Consider the following 18,275-nt stretch of genomic DNA (forward strand, 5'->3'; position numbering starts at 1 on the left):
GGGTGTACAATTGGAATTAGCCACCACCTCTGAGCTCTGTGTGCAAAGTCCAGTGCCAAGCTCCTTCTAATCCCCTCCACACACTTCTTGAGTATGTTTTCTGGCAGGTGTAGCAGTGTAATGCACATTCTGGGTTATATTGCATTCTGCCCTGTGTTATCTAAATCCAGGACAGCAAAATGTACATGATACATGATGTACCTTTCGGTGAGCTGGCATCTTCGCTGTCTTCTGCCCTGCAAGTATAGCAGCCACTTGTGCCCTCAGCCTCACTAGATGCAGGTCCTGCCTCTGTTGGGGAAAACGGAAAAATTAAACTCATTGGTATTGGCCCCTGTCACAAACTCTGCCACCTCACCTCCTTTTCCATTCCATTCCTTCAGTTTTTGTTTTACGATCGAACTATACTGTTCTTGGCCTCTGTTATATCTCACCCTGAGGCAAACTTTCATTCATTTATCCCACCATCACTAAGTTTGCTTCTTTCTACCATTTTTGTGATGTCACATGTGTCATGTAGCTGTTCCTTTGCTAAAAGCACCACACAGCTTAGGGCCTAAGCAACTGCAGGAAGGCCACCAATTTTGAAGCATTTAAACTCTGAGATAACCCTGGGATTGCCCAAAGTTCTGCCACCAATTTCCTGCTGTAATTTACCAGCTGTATTTAAGTTCATTCACCTAAACAATAGCCCTGTTTTAAAATCCGCACCCTTCTTTGCAAATGTCTCCATGGTCGGACACCTTCTTTTCTCTGTAATTTCTTCCAGCACTATAACCCTCTGAGATCTCTGCAATCTTTCAATCCAGGGCTCTTTTGTTATCCTAGAGCTTAATTGCTTCAAAATTGGTGGCCTTTCAGTTGCTTAGGCCCTAAGCTGTGTAGTTCTCTCCCTATTCTCTCTCTTGATCACGTTTCTCCCTAAGACAGTGCTTAAATACTCACTGACTAAACGTTTGGTCATCTACCCTAGTATTTCACTTTGTGGCTCGGTGACATTATTCTGTTTTGGAATGCCTCAGTAAAATGCCTTGGAGGCTGAAATAAGGAATCATAACTATAAAATATGATGTAGAGACAAGGGTGGGCAAACTCTGAGGTCAGATGGCACTAGGTTACAACTCGATATTGTGTGACTTCTAACGACAAGGTAGTCATGAATAAATCAATAAGAACTACAGGAGAGACATCTTTATCCAGAAATTGGTTACATTATGGAACTCGCCATCACATGATGAAATAAGGAACGTAGCAGCAATGCATTTTAGGGGAAGCTGATGACGATGATACAAATAGTGGTATATTCGGATCTGTTTAGATAAAGTGTGGAGAAGGAGGATTTAATAAAATAAAAACATTGGCATCAAATAGAAAAATCTGTTTCTCTGCTGGAAGTACTATATGATCCTGTATTTCTTTAAATTCCAGTGCATGTTATCATGGCATATGGAATGTAACCACAGATTTGAGATTAGGAAAAGTTGCATTTATTTTTGTGTAAGAACAATACCGGAGGAAGGTATAGACTCAAAACAATCTATTTTGTAAATTATTTTCTCCCCAATTCCCTTTCCTATCCTCTCACCTCTTTGTGATTCTGACATGGATAATATAGCGTTAATTTCCGGATGCATGTATGGATAGATAAATAAGGCCTTTTCAAATTTTCTAACCAATGTGTTCAGTGATTTTATTGTACATCTTTTGGAGCAGGTGAGACTTGACCCCAAGCTTCCTCAATTAAATTTAGGGTGACTACCTCTGCACCAAAAAAGCCGTCCACATCCGATTGCTCCTAATCTGATGCGGATTAGAAGGCTTCCAACTAATGAAGTTTTCTGGAGCTGGAGTTGTTATCAATCTGTTGATATTTTAGCTATCTCGTGTTTTACCTCCCTCTCTGGCACTACACTCCCCTTTTAGTCTTGCTAAGGAAGTGCCCAATTCATATTCATATAGCCCTGATACCTAATGGAAAATGCACTTAATAAATAAATGCAAATGATTATCATAGAATCCCTACACTGTGGAAACAGGCCCTTCAGCCCAACAAGTCCACACCAACCGTCAGAACATCCCATCCACCTAACCTATACATGCCTGAACAATACAGGCAGTTTAGCGGCCATTCTACCTAGCCTGCACATCTTTGGACTGTCACAGACACAGGGAGAATGTGCAAACTCCACACAGACAGTCATCCAAGGGTGAAGTTGAACCTGGGTCCCTGGCGTTGTGAGGCAGCAGTGCTAACCACTGAGCCACCGAACAAGAAAGAAGCCCTGTGGTAATTTATCTTTTTTCCTTTTTATTCATTTACAGGATCAGGTCGTCACTACCTAGCGAGCATTTATTGCCCAGAAGCAGTTAAGGGTCAACCACGTTGCTGTGGGTCTGGAGTCACATTTAGGCCAGACCAGGTAAGGATGGCAGTTTCCTTCCCTAAAGGACATTAGTGAACCTGACAATCAACAATGGATTCACAGTCATCATTAGATTATTAATTCCAGACATTTTATTCAATTCAAATTCCACCATCTGCCATGGCAGAATTCAAACCCAGGTCTCCAGAATATTATCTGAGTGCCTGAATTAACAGTCCGGCGATAATACCACTAGGCCATTACCTCTCCTTCACCTAACTTCACATCTATTAAACAAAAAATAAACCTGCAGATGCTGGAAATCAGAAATCAAAAACAGAAACTGCTGGAAAACCTCAGCAGGTCTGGCAGCACCTGTGTACAGAAAGCAAAATCAACGGCAGAACTAAAGAAGGGTCATTGAACCTGAAGCATTAATTCTGCTTTCTCTCCATAGAAGCTGCCAGGCCTAGAGTCATAGGGTTATACAGCATGGAAACAAACCCTTTGGTCCAATTCAACCGTACCAAACAGACATTCCAATCTGACCTGGTCTCATTTACCAGCATTTGGTCCATATCCTTCTAAATCTTTTCTATTCATAGAAAATTAGAAAATAGGTGCAGGAGTAGGTCATTCGGTCCTTTGAACATGCACCACATATACTCATCCTTTTAGATGTTATAACTGTGCCAGCCTCCAGCACTTCCTCTGACAGTAAACTGTATTACTCCTGCCTTGGTTTGCCTTACCAAAATGCAGCACCACAATTAAATCAAATTCCATCTGTCACTCCTCAGCTCACCCCCTGTTCTGATCAAGAACTCATTGTCTCTGAGATAATCTCCTTCACTGTCCACTACACCACCTATTTTGGTATCTACAAACTTACCAACTATACCTAACTATATGCAACTCATTTATACATATGACAAAACGCAGTGGATCCAACATTGATCATTGTGCCACACCACTGCTCACAGGCCTCCAGTCCAAAAAACATACCCATACCACCACCCTATGTCTCCTACCCTCAAGCCAATTGCGTATCCAATTGACTAGCTCCCTGGATCCCATGTGACCTAATCTTACCAACCAGTCTACCACATGGAATCTTGTCAAATACTTTACTGAAGTCCGTATGAGTCCATGCTGAGTTTTGCCAGCAATATTTGTTTTTGTTTCATATCCATTGAGGTCAGTTTGTTAGTGGAGTCAAATACAGTACGTGCTCAGCCCTGACCTGTAAATGATGTCATGGGATCTACAGATGGGCAGGAAGTTGGAAAATGAGTTACTTCTGGTAGAATTCTTAGCCTCTGACATGCTGTCCTTGTTATCGTATTTATATGGATGGTCCAGTTAAGTTACTGGTCAATGGTAAAGCTTGAGATGTTGGTGAGGAATTCGGTGCTATCAATTATAATAATGAGAAGGGGAGACTGTTAGATTGTCTCTTGTTACAGATTATAATTGCCTATAACTAGCATGGACCGAATGTTACTAGCTCCTTATCAGTGCAAACCTGAATATTGTTTGAGTCTTGCTGCACGTGGACATGGATTAATCAATATCTTGGGTGTTGTAATGCTGAACACTGTGATCATCAGCAGTTAAAATTATGATGGAGGGAAAATTGAAGAAGTGGTGAAGATGTTTGTACCTAGGATACAAGCCTAAGTAACTCCTGTTGTGATATCTGGGGTTTGAAATATTTAAGTCCAACAGTCACATCTTCCTTTATGCTTGGTATGGCAGTAACCAGAGAAGAATATTATGTTGATTCTCATTGACTCCAGTTTTGGTAGGCATACCTCAAGTCACACTGAACCAAATACTAACTCAATATCAATGGTAATCTCTTGTCTCACTTAAGCAGGAAGCTTTCCGTTGACCTCCTGCCATATACTTCATTCTCTGGAAATCAATGTGTATTGTCGGTAAAACCTAAAGGGAGATTTTGCTGATACAACTAATGTACAAAGCCCAAGACGAACATCCACCCCATCCCATCAAAAATCAAAGGCTGCGCTTATTGGTACACAACAGCAATCCTCCAGTATTGCCACCAAAGGAATGGGCGGCAAGGCGACTTAGTGATTATCACTGCTGCCTCACAGCACCAGGGGCCCAGGTTCAATTCCAGCCTTGGGTGACTGTCTGTGTAGAGTTTGCACATTCTCCCACTGCGTGAGTGGGTTTCTGTTGGGTGCTCTGGTTTCCTCCCACAGTCCAAAGATGTGCAGGGTAGGTGGATTGGCCATGATAAATTGCCCATAGTGTGGATGTTTAGGTTAGGTGAGTTAGACATGGGGAATGCAGGAATCGGGGAATGGGTCTGGGTGGGATGCTCTTTGGAGGAGTGGTGTGGACTTGTTGGGTTGAATGGCCTGTTTCCACACTGTAGGGATTCTACGATTCTAAAGGAAATCATCACAGTCCATACATTTCTTTTTCACATCTAATGTGGCCTTCACAGCAGGGACGACTGGAGAGCAATCTCTTGCCTAGGTCTAGCACAATGAAGCCAACAACTAGATACTTTCGAAGCTACTCCCTCTTCAGGGTTGCTATTTGGAGCAGGTAGGACAGAAGACAAGGCCACCTGGCTCCAAGGTAGGGATGCTACCACTGTTCCATATGAGCCCTCTTGAAGCCAACTGCTACACTTTTTTTATAAGTAGTTCAGGAGAGGTCAGCATTTAATGAAGGTGATTAAGTGTGACTACATTGGTAATGAAATGCAAGGAATGATCAAATACAACTGGAGAAAAGTGTAAGCGAGTGGTAGTTAACAATGTAAATTTCATTTATTAAATTACTGAAATTGATGGAATGTTAATTTTCACACATCTTGACACATGATGGGATCTTCAGGATAACACTCAAAGTGTTTCTTTGATTTAAAAAGCTGCTAAAGCAGTAATGAAAATAAATTATTTTTAAAGACTTTTTCTTCTTCCACAGACCTAGATGAAAGGATGCATTGCACAACACTGGACACTGCCTTAGAAAATATCATTTGTTGAGTGCAATTTTACATTCAGGGTGTAAGAATGATAATGACAATGCATTTTCTTTCCTCATCTTTGAAGATTTTTTTTCCCCAGAAACACCAGAAATACAGGTTACTGACAATATGACGTCTCATTGATGTCATCCCAGAACTCTCATCTTGTCACATTAGGAATTTTACTTAGTCCCCACACAGTTTTGAATTTACATGAGCATACAATAAAAGAAAAGCAACTGAGGAGAGGCATGAATAACAACCTTCTTGTATTTAATCTAACAATCATGGAGAGGACTCATGCTTTTAAATACTGGAGTGGCTTGGTGGTAGAAGTTTTGATTCCTGAAAGCATGTACTTGTGTGTTGATGTCAACTAATGCAAGCTGTTGAGGACAATCCGCAAGAGTGGTTTTTCAACTCTGAGATGTTGACCGCTCCTACTGCACCAGCATGGGAGAAAGAAGGAATCGATTCATCAAACGATTTTACTTGTCACAAAAATGGACCCTTATTTGTGGTCATAAAGAAACTTGGTGGATATTCAGATTATCAAATGTAGCGTTGATTAAAAATAGGAATGAAGCAGCGAATAAAGCTCTGAAAAAATTAAATTATTTACTGGCAATATTGAAAAATTGAAGGGCCAACAATGTTAAGGATATGTAGCTCATATCCAGGAGAGAATTATCTCCGAGCTTTGTTTAATAATAGTTAATATCACGCAAACTCTTAGCGCAGAATACAGAAGAAAATGCGCAGACTCACAAGCTGTTGTGGTGTGTAATATTGCAAGTGTGCGTCATTAACCCTTTGAAATCAATAATTTGCATAAACAGAACAAATTTAAATTAAACTTAATCACCAGATGTTGGTTACATGTAGAGACATGAATCTCTGCTATTTTAAGGCAGCTAAAGGAACAGATCAAGGCTGAATACAGTGTGTTATATTCAGATCTGTAGTCAATTTTAAACTGTTTAAACTGTTTTAGTGGGAGAAAAACACTGAACTGTCGTCCGTTGTTACCACAGTTCTGAATGTCTGTCTAGTTTTCAAAGAAACGGTTTAATAAAAAAAAGTTAAAAAGAATAAACAGAAAATATGTGCTGTTAGCTAATAAATTATTCTGCACTATCTTTGGCAGATCCATTTTAGAGCATTCATGCAACATCCCTCTCTATATTTTTAACACCACTTTTAATCATTTCGTTTTAAATGAGTTAACATGTTCATTAAAGTAATTGACAAAAAATGTCATATGAATACAAAAGTATTTGTCCAATAGTTTTAGTAAAAATTGTGTGTTTTTGGCTATTGTCTGAAGTATGAAGAGAATAATTTAAAGAAAAAGGGAAATTTAACCTCAAAGTGGGGAAAAAAAAAGCATGTGTAAGTTGCGATCACGAAAATGCCACACTTCAAGTGAAGCATCTTCCAGGTATAGAATTCAAGTTAGCTCTCCACAGCACTATTTAAGATGGCAAGATCCTGGTTAAAGATAATGTGGGTCTGTAACAACTTCTAATCTCTTCAATTTTGACATAACAATTTTCCACCCATCAAAATAGTGCTGGAAATTTGTTTGCACTGTCTGCATAGATGTGGACCACTGGTAAACTGTGTTTCTCGTGAATGTATACCATAAAGAGCTACTGAGGTAGATTTTCAATCTGCCACCTAGGCATTAAACCGGGCTTGCGGATCAGCCACTCATTATAGAAACTGCCCTATTTTCATTTCAATAGAAGCAAGTGGTTTCTATAAAGGGCAATCAATCCACAAGGTCAGAAAACAAAATCTACCATCATTGTATTTACTTTATGCATCACAGCATATGGAACATACTAGCCATGTAACTTAGGAGTCCAGCAGAGACATATTCAACTGATACCTATGGTGTAGGTAGGAATAAGATATGCCCTTTGGCACAGTTAGGAGGGATGAAACAAAAAGTGAAGCATTTTGCACAGATGCTAGTCAACCCAAATTTGAACAAAACAGATATCTTGAACCGTACTATTCAATGTCATCTCAACGTTACTTGACTGCTATGTGGTAGAACTATCCTATATTCATTAATGTTTATATATTGTTACATTTGCTTATTGCCATTTGTTCAGTAATGTTATATTTGCATGTTCTATGTTACATTTGCTTCTTGGCCTGTGTTTAGTAATGTTATTCTGCTTGTGGCCCTGTGTTCAGTAATGTTTCATTTACTTATTGCATTTTCAGTAAAGTAATATTCCCATTAACTACCACAAAGTTTATATTTTCACACTATATTAGACAAAATATAGTTGATTAGCACATCTGGAATATAACGTCAATTATCAGGAACTGAATCTTAACAAACAAAGCTACAAATCTGAGTCTAATGTATCTAAGTTATGTAATAACAGATACATGTGTAAAGTATGGTTAAATAACTTTAATTTTAATGAAGAACAGGTTTATTACATTGTGCAAAGGTTAACAAACTTCATACTCTGATGTCTGGATTCAGAAAATTGTGACTATACAGTCCAATTTGGCACACCACTAAAATGCAGTATCATTGTTGTTGTCTTTTGAATGAGAATTTTAAGCTGATACCTATTCTGTCTGAGTTCTTCCACTGTCCCAACTCAACTTTTCTTCCCCCAACAAATAAATGCAGATTAAGTGTTCATGCAGATCTGGCTGTCTGCTGATTCCTGCAATACACAAAGATACATGCATCTGTGTTTGCACGTTATAAAAGTCATTGTATTTCAAAATAATTCTGTGTGTGAGCGCAAGCACAAGAGAGAGTGAGAAAAGTGGGGAAAAAAAAGTTCTAGAAAATTGCAATCTTCTTTTCAGCACCTGATCCTGGACAGAGAGAATATGCTGGATTCTTCATATACGGAATTAGTAGTGAGTTAATTAAGAAAAGTCTGTTTTAAGTGAGATTGGGGATATCTACTCTGGCAAAGCTTCCCCAAAGATCTTGAAAGTGGTTTTGAACAGACATGACTATGGAAATCCAAATAGATCAATACATGTTTAAACACAATACAGGTCATTCCCTGAAGAAATACAGGATTAAGTTATATATTTATGTTGGTGATGTTTCATGGTTCTGCAACAATAGTTAGTCAATCTGGTTTATTGAAAAAAAAACAGATTTAACTGATTTTCATTCATTTCTGTGCTCATTATGGTGAGGATAGCAGAGGCAAGCAAGCTCTTTAGGTTATCCAATGCCATCAACCAATTCCACATCAGGAACTGCACAAGGTTCACATCAGCTGCTTGTGAACTAGGAGAAATATTGCAATGTGTGTGTTCAGGCAAGGTTTGCAGTCAAAAACTCACAGGGAACTGAATTAATTAATATCATGGGCTTGAGGTCCTTACAATGGCACAGAGAGCAGGATTTCACTAAAAGTACAGACCTCTGACAGTACCAGTCAATCCCTAATTTGTAAAATTTTGTTTCTTTCATATATACTGCTTACAGGCAATGTTACAAATAAAAGGTACCTGCTGACATTTACCATCCATTTGTACAAACAGTTGTTATTTTTTAAAAAAGCTTTGCAATCAGGTCTTTATTGTGATTTAATCTTACAGAGCAGTCAATGAAGTGAAACAAAAAAATAGTTTCGTTTCTTTCTTGAGTGTTTCACTGGTTTTGTAAAGACTGAATATTCTTAGTAAATGTTTTGTGTGGTTTTCTCATCTATATTTGTTTCTGCAAGTGCCTAGATAACAAGTATAATAAATTATTGAAACCTGTTGATTCTGCTGCTTGGCATAAAATGAGATGGTTCAATTGATTCCATTAAACATCAAGGTTCAATGTCTATGTAGAACTTTGGAACTTAATTATTATGGCCTGGTATTCTGTTAACTTCCCTTTAAAATATTATTTGTCTGTTTTAGTTGATCAAGCTGTAATGCTTTTATCTTGAATTGCAAACTGCTACATAAATTGTTGACTAATGGGTCCCCAGGTCCATAATGGAGCTTTACATCTTTAACAACAGATACACCATATTCTCCACAACCTTCACGTTTATTTGAATTCCAGTAGCCACCTCACTAAAGCAAATCTACAGTAAAGTTTCAAATTTGAGTAATTACCTTGTGAAATTCCGCAATTCTCATTCATTATTGTAAATATTAAAATTAAATAAAGCTATTGAGGTAGGTTCTAATGCAAAGATGGCAGACATCTTGCAAAATTATTTGACACCTTACGCAAATATTTTAGTACACAACTTTTCATGAGTCAACAGAAGTTTGGCATGTGTACACCATATTTTAAAGGCTTCATATTATGAAAACATTGTTGCATTTTGTGCAAAGTGTTCTCTCAATTACAAAATGCTGGACGACATTTTAAAACCACAAGTGCTTTTAGCTTGCAACGTGGCGGTAATTTGTGTAAGTTTACTTTTCCAGCAGTGGTAGATCAGGAATTTTCTAGGCAGCAGGTTTGACATCAGATACGCTCAAGTAGCGAGGCTGGTTAAAATGTCCAATACCAGTTATTAATATTTAAATCATTATGCTGCCAGTCCTGTTGGTGCTATATCATCTTCGATTCAGAGATTTAAGTGATCTTCTGTGTTTGTGTTCCTTGGGTGTTGTCCTTTGCTTTTGGTGCAATTTGTCAGGTCTCTGACAATTCCTTCATCTGTTAAATAGTTCCACACCACAATCTCTCAATGTATTTCTCCACCTGCACAGATAGAACAGCTTGTTAGGACATACTGGCCTGTTACAACATGGAATTAACAATCTCAGCATTTGACTTTGACATTTCACAAAGTGTGGTACTCAGTAGCAGCACAGTGTAAAGCAAGGGGAACTGTAAGTGTAGGGGAAAACAACAAATGCTGGAGATCACAGCAGGTCAGGCAACATCTATGGAGATGAAACAAACTCATGTTGACTGTCTAGAGGACTCTTCATCAGAACTCTTGATGAAAAGTCTTCTAGACTCAAAACATTAGGTTGCGCTCTCTCTCGATGGATGCTGCCTGACCTGCTGTGATCTCCAGCATTTGTTGTTTTCAGTACAGATTCTAGTATCTGCAGTAATTTGCTTCTGTAAGTCCAAGAGCTTTATCTCTGGGTCTTAGTTTGAATGAGTTACAGAGATAAAGCTCTTGGACTTACAGAAGCAAATTACTGCAGATACTAGAATCTGTACTGAAAACAACAAATGCTAGAGATCACAGCAGGTCAGGCAGCATCCATCGAGAGAGAGCGCAACCTAATGTTTTGAGTCTAGAAGACTTTTCATCAAGAGTTCTGATGAAGAGTCCTCTAGACACTCAACATGAGTTTGTTCCATCTCCATAGATGTTGCCTGACCTGCTGTGATCTCCAGCATTTGTTGTTTTCAGTACAGATTCTAGTATCTGCAGTAATTTGCTTCTGTAAGTCCAAGAGCTTTATCTCTGGGTCTTAGTTTGAATGAGTTACAATCAATCAAGTGAAGATGATTCTCTGCTAACTACAGTGGTTAGAAGCGAATGTTTTGGGGCATAATTCAGTTACCAGGAGGTATCAATTCACGACAAATAACTGCTTATCATTGTTCACCATGTGGTAAAATGTAGGAATTTTTGATGTCTGTTGTGTGTCTATTTAGTGACAATGAAATGACCCTATTTCTAGATGTCAAATTCCTGTGTAAACATTATACCAAAAAGGTGTCATTGGGCTCAAAACGTTAACTCTGATTTTTCTCCACGGATGTGTCAGTCCTGCTGATCTTTTCCACAAATTTCTGTTTTGGAGGGTTTGTGAGCAAGTTTGGTGCTTCATGATACAGTTGGTGTGATCAGGTGAGTGGAATGGGGCAGCTATTTTATATTTTAAGCAGTTAAACAGATCAAGTCAAAACAAATGGTGTCAATGTGATACTTATAAACATATGCATGGAAAGACTTGCTCAATATAATTGTCTAAACTACCGGATGTCCCAAAGCACTTTGTAGACAATGCAGTGCTTCTTGATGTGAGATCACTATTGTAATATTGTAAGCATAGTAAACCAATTTGCATGCAGTAAACTCCCACAGTTAGCAATGTGATAATAGCCAGATAAACTTGCTGATTGCAGGGTAAAAATTGGCCAGGCCAATGGGATAATCTTGGAAATAGGTGACAGGATATGTAGGATAACAGGATCTTTATATCTACTCAAGTAACCAACTGACTTTTGATTTTAACGTCTTACCCAGGCAATGACAACCCTGAAAGTGCAGCACTCAGTTAGTATGACACTAGAGGGCTTTGCTTTTTTTTGCTGAAGCCTGGGAGTGAGATCTGGGGCAGAAGAATTTAACAGTTTGGGAGTGAATGGGTGGTACCAACTGGGCCACCAATCTGATCCAAACCACCCATCCAGCCGGCTGAGCCATCAGCCCTCTATGAAGTCTGAGCTTCTGTGACAACAGGCGCTGATGAAGAAAGGTTTCCTTGTAGTAGGTAAAAGAGCTCTACAACTGGCTATGAGTGGATCCAGAGGCTTTAGCGTTGGTGCCTAAAGGATTAAACTATGAAGACAGGTGCATGACGTGTTCCATTCCCTTGAATTCAGAAGGTTGGAGGATGATATAACTGTGGTATTCAAAATTCTGCACGTATTTCATAGGCTAGTAACAAGGAAATAATTTTCCTTTCATAGAGGCATCCAGTAAAAGGAAGCATAATGTTAAAAAAAAAACACAAGGCAATTCAGGGATGGAATTAGAAGCCCTTTTTTATATAAAAGGTAATGGAAAACATATACTCCCCACCTCCCCTGCTGCAGATGCTCAGTCTATTGGTAGTTGGTATGAAAGTTCCTTCTCAGATTTGGTAATCTTTTAACATCCTACTGTTCCACCTGCTTCTATTTTAGACAGTTGGTCAGTGATTTTTTTCATTTTGGGCAGTAGTCCCTTACTTTTGTTCCCACATATTCAAAAAGGGATGGAAAGAAAAGCAACATAAATTAAACAGACAAACTAATCAAGCCATTGCATTTTTTTCAATGAGCCATATTCTACAATGGACGACCAGTCATCTCTCTCCATTAGAGAAACACAATTGGTTCTGTATGCTTGACTGGTGCCACTTCACAAGCATGGGGCAAGATGAGGAGGCAGGCTTTCACAAATACCACTGCCAGAACAAAGACTGAATCAAGTTTTTTGCTTTTACTTTACACTCTAGTCATCTAGCCAATTGAGCTACCTGATCAAATTAATCCCACTAATCCAGGTAAACAAGTAGCTGGAAATGTACTGACGCAATAATATGAGACTACGAAATTCATTAATGTCTTATTTTTTAATGACACTATTTGATCTGCTGTTGCTGGTGTACAAGTTTACGAAACCATGGAGACTTTGCCCGTTAGGTACAAGCCAGAGGCTGGGGCCATTACCTATGTTTAATATCCTTTGAAAGTTATTGTAAACAGCAATGGCTTTTGGTAAGAATGCCAAAGATAATGATTATTTTTCATGCACTTCACAAAACTGGCAGAAATAACAAGTTCGTAGAAAAGTAAAATACTGCAGATATTGGATGTCTCAAATAAAAACTCAAAGTCCTAGAGAATCTCTACAGGTCTACTAGCAGCTGTGGAGAGAGAAAAACAGAGTTAGTGTTCTGAATCTAATATGATACTGCTTTGGGGTCTTTCTGAATACACTCTTCCCAGATGCTACGAGATCTGCTGAATGAGCTTTCTGTGAATAACCATATTTTTCTTGGTTGTAATATATTGGCAAGAAATATTAAAAAAAACTACGCTGTTTAAATTCTGACATAGTATCTTCTGTGTCCATTAAAAACATGGGAAGAGTTATACTAGAGGTCAGTTTAATGTCTCATCAAATCTCCATTACTCGAACAGTCATTCCCTCCACCACTGATCACTGTGGTAGACGTGTGTACAACTTACAAGAGCACTGCAGCAACTCACCAAGACTCCTCTGATGGCACCTTCAAAACCCATGACTGCAACCACTCTAGAAGGACAAGGGTAGCAGGTACATGGAACACTACCCCCAGGAGGTCCCAGTCCAAACTGCTCATCCTCCTGATTTGGAAATGTAACGCCACTACTTTACTGCTGCTGGATCAAAATCCTGGAACTCCCACACAATCAAAACATAGGTGTCCCTACAACCCAAGAACTGCAGCAGTTCAAGAAGGCTGCTTGTCACCATTTTCACCAATTCTATTGGGGGTAGGCAATATATAGCGGCCTCGTCACAGTCATCCACATTCTATGAATTAAAATAAGAAAACTGCATTTCAGATGATACAGCACTCCCTCAGTACCGGAGCATCAGTCAAATTATATCTTTCTGTCCAAGGAGGGGAACTGAATCCACAAATTTCTGATTCAGAGGCAAAAAAAGCTACCCACTGAAACAAACTGACAATTGACTCAATTACGTCCAACGTTAATGAGTTGAACTATTGTCACCTTCCTAGTGACAAATGCGTGAACACAAACAGGCATTGAAAACAATAGGCAAGATTTTCAAGATAATAAAATGTGAGGCTGGATGAACACAGCAGGCCAAGCAGCATCTCAGGAGCACAAAAGCTGACGTTTCGGGCCTAGACCCTTCATAAGATTTTCATACGAATTTACTTAATACTAATCTCAAGTGGTACAATCACAACTCCTGGATTTTTAAAATTTACACATGGAACGTGGGCATCGCTGGCTAGCCAGCATTTATTGCCGGTCCCGAGCCCTTGAAAGGAGAGCATTTCAGACGACAGTTGACAGTCAACCACATTGTTATGGAGCTGGAGTCACATGTAGGCCAAACAAGATAAGGATGGCAGATTTCTTTCCCTGAAGAACATTAGGGAACCAGGTGAGTATTTTTCAACAATCGGCAATGGTTTCACATCAAATTCCACCATCTGCCATGACAGGGTTCCAACGCAGGGCCCCAGAATATTAATGGAGTTTCTGGATTAACGGCCTAAAGATAATACCAGTATGCTAATCACCTCTCCTCAATTTCCAAACCATTAATTGTGAGATTTGTTATCACTTCTTGTTTGAAGAACAGTATAACATAAAACATGAAATATTGTCAGTCGAAGAAAGTTAGTCTTCGCCAATTTACGCACTGCAGTGCACACGAGGCAGGCTTAACTCAAAGAAGACATTTGTAATTAAGTTCAAAGCTAGCTTTGAGATATTTGACATAGCTATATTGTATTATTTATGTGTACAAAGATGGAAAAAGCACATTTTGAGAACTATAAATAGCAGAAATGTTTAAAAAAAGGTTGAGGTTTTAGTTCCCTGTGTAATGTTAAGTATTGACCAAGAATAGTCAGCTATAAGGCATGGGATTTCACCTGCAACCAAAATCAGTTGCCCACCCCCACATGGTAATCTCCCTTTGACCTTCAGTTGCCCCCATCAGGGGTTTCTAACAAACGGTTAAAGTGCAGCGATAATCCAATTAATCTCAATCTATTTCTGACATTTTATATGGATGGTTGAGGGGACCTCAATTTCAGTGGAGCCAACCTCCAGTTTGGTTGTACTGTCTTGGAACCAGGCATTGTCACAATTCTCAGCACTTCTCCAATTTTACTTCATAATTCAACTGAGCAACTACTTTTATTATGCAAAGTACATTTCAGTTTATTAATATACTGGTTTAGTTATATTCCTCACAGAGAAGAATATTTATATCCTGCTCCTGATTGATGCTTCGCTAAAAACAAAACTTCAAACTACGCAATTTTTCTATTCCAAACCTCTCTACAGAAATGGAAACAATTAGTCTCAGTTCATTCTGAACGTTACATGCATGAACTGAAATTGAAATTCATTAACTACTTCTCATTTAAGCCTAAAATAAACAAATGAGGCTACTTTTATAAGTCCATGGAAAGAAATAAAGTCATCTGGGACTTCTGAAGGTGTCCATATCAATTCCCTCCTTCATTAAAGATGCAGAAAATCACAAATCATTTAAAAGTTCTTTAAGTAAGGCTTAATGGATTTCTAAGTTGAAGAACCACAATGCCACTGGAATCAATGGTTTCGATAGAGTGAAACAAAAAAAAACCTCCCCAAAGTAAGTCAAAACCAATTTGTTTGTCCATCTTACTTCACAACTATTAATTAGCATGCATTAAGCATTGACTATGAAATAAATCCAGAATTTAAACTACTCGATTCGATGGGGTGGCACGGTGGCTCAGTGGTTAGCACTGCAGCCTCACAACGCCAGGGACCCGGATTCAATTCCAGCCTCGGGTAATTGTCTGTGCGGAGTTTGTACATTCTCCCTGTGCCTCTGTGGGTTTCCTCCGGGTGCTCCGGTTTCCTCCCACAGTCCAAAGATGTGCAGGCTAGGTGGATCAGCCATGCTAAATTGCCCGTAGTGTTCAGGGGTGTGTGGGTTACGGGGGGGGGGGGGGGGGTGGGATGGTCCAACAGGCGGTGTGGACTTGTTGGGCCGAAGGGCCTATTTTCACACTGTAGGGAATCTAATCTAATCTAACCCAGATGTAGTTGTCTCTTGAAAAAAATAATCTGTGAGCATGAGACACCTTTGGAGACAATTTCTGTTATTTCAGTTGGTTGACAAACTTAGAAACCATGTGCTGAAATTTGCTGAGGGGCCATGGTATCAGCGGGTGGTTTGGTGGAAAAGCACACAGTGGAAATTCAAGGAAATCAGTGTCTGGGAAGAATATGACAGATGAATACATCAGTCAAATTTACAGGATAAAAGATAAAATCAAATAGGAAGTGAGCAGCAACACGAAGGTAATGAAAGTTTTCAATAAACTAAAATTATATAGTTATTTCAGAAATATGTATTAATTGATAGCATTTCAGTTAATTGCTTTGTAAAATAAATTGACTTCAGCACCAGAAAAATGGCCAATTATTAAGTAGAAATTGAAAGAACCGCAGATGCCATAAATCAGAAACAAAAACAAAAACTGCTGGAAAAGGGCAGCCAGTCTGGCAGCATCTGTGGAGAGAAATCAGAGTTAATGTTTCGGCTTGAGTGGCCCTTCCTCAGAACCAATTATTAAGTAGATGTTTGGTTTTTATTTAAAGTTGGCAGATCAATTGTTGAATAAGCCGAAGTGTGACTGGGCAGCTCAGACTTGTGGAACGTGCATCATATTCCATGTAGGAAATCTATAACACTTCTTGTTCCCTGGTCAACCACACTTGCAGCAAGAGCTATCAGCTGCAGCAGCTTAACCTCTGGGTTTCAGGGCTCGAGTAGCAACTGCAGACACTGCGGCTCAGTCACAAGAATGAACGTGTTGTGGTTAGCGCATTTATTGACATGATCACCCTGCAATTTAAGGGCATGCCAACAAAGAGGAAATGGGTGACCAGCAGGCAGTCAAGAAGGACCAGGTAGCTAGTGCAGAGTTCCACTGCGGTGAGAGTGATGGCTCCTCTGGGAGTGCAGCAAAAGCCTTACGCAAAATATCACTCTTGACTCTGCTGAGCAAAGAGCAGGAGGAAAACTGAGAAAGCAACAGTGATAGGAGAATCTATAGGTGGGGAGTGCACAAGCCTTTCTGCAATTGTAGAAATGAATCCAGGAAACATACTGCCTCCCCAATGCCAAGGTCAAGAGAATCACTGAGCTGCTACAGAACGCCCTGAACATTTGAATGTTCCCGGCCCATATCAGTAACAATGACTTATCTAGAAAGTGGAATGACATCCAGCAAGCAGTTTTTAGGGAGCTAGGAAAGAAACTAGTCAGCAGACCTCAAAGTTAGTAATCTCTAGTGCTACACTCGAGTATAGAAGGAGAAGGATAAATCACATCTCTAATAATCATGAAACTGTTAGACTGCTGTAAAAGCCAAACATGGAAGCCTCTTGTGGCACAGTGGTAAAGTCCCTACCTCAGTTATTAAGTCCAGGTTCAAGTCCCATCTGCTCCAGAGGTGTGTAATGCTGTCTATGAACAGGTTGATTAGAAAATGTAACTGCAATCAAAAAGACCTAAATGGGAGGATTCACCACATTTAATCGTCAAACATGTCACACCTGTGCTTCTATCTTTTTATACCATTCAATGGTCTAATAGCACATGTTCCCCAGCTTTACGACTGGAACAGGCTCAAGGCCCCATGGGAAATGACAGAAGAAAAACCTGCTTGTATGTATTAGAAACAATTTTGATAAACAGGATCATCAAATGCTGAATTGCAGATAAATCAGTAGCAGAACCAAAAGGCCTGGAACGTAGCAATAATGGTTGTATTTATTACTGGTAGCAATAAGCACTGCTTTCTTGAAAGAAATATAAAACATTCTACATATAACTGTTCAAAACAGTAAGAATATTAACATGGCCTCTAAGAAAATGGGTACTATACTTCCTTCCTTAGATGCCTCAGAACCACTTCTGTATCTTTAGCTAGTTCACAGGAAAGTTGCTTCAAATTATGATCACCCAAACTTGGAACACTGCACATCGATACTGTATCTTCTTACGAGTGTCCTAGTACTTCAGCAGTGAAGGTTAATTTCAATTCTTGTGGGAATTTCACAGGAAAGCCCTGGTGCAGCTCTTAACTTTCACAAAATAGAAGTAAAACTAACAGAAAATTAACTTACAGAAAATACATAAATAAATGTGTTTAAATGCAATAATTCCAGCCTGAATGTTGAACATAACTTATGGGTGTTAAAACACTTCACAATTCACTTGCTTTGATCAGGGTCGATGGTCGTTTTGCACTGGAAAAGCAGATATTCCTTGATACTGCATATAGTCAGTGAAATTTACTGGACCGTAGAGATTTGCAGCTTGTTCTATGTCACTGCCTTCATATTCTCCATTGCTGTTTCCTGTTCTAATATTAAGCCACTGATTAAACATGTGATT

The 18,275-nt window shown here is 39.2% G+C and overlaps 1 long non-coding RNA gene across 1 annotated transcript in view; it reads right to left on the minus strand.

Annotated features, from left to right (window-relative positions):
- Positions 1-5,235: 5,235 nt before the first annotated feature.
- Positions 5,236-18,275, minus strand: part of LOC125460575 (uncharacterized) — a 109,984-nt gene continuing 96,944 nt past the window's right edge. Inside the window, exon 3 of the long non-coding RNA XR_007249279.2 lies at positions 5,236-10,087. This is a non-coding gene — a long non-coding RNA (uncharacterized LOC125460575). The remainder of the gene's footprint in view (positions 10,088-18,275) is intronic.

Source organism: Stegostoma tigrinum, chromosome 2, assembly GCF_030684315.1.
Source record: "Stegostoma tigrinum isolate sSteTig4 chromosome 2, sSteTig4.hap1, whole genome shotgun sequence".
In the NCBI taxonomy this organism is placed as follows: Eukaryota; Metazoa; Chordata; class Chondrichthyes; order Orectolobiformes; family Stegostomatidae; genus Stegostoma; species Stegostoma tigrinum.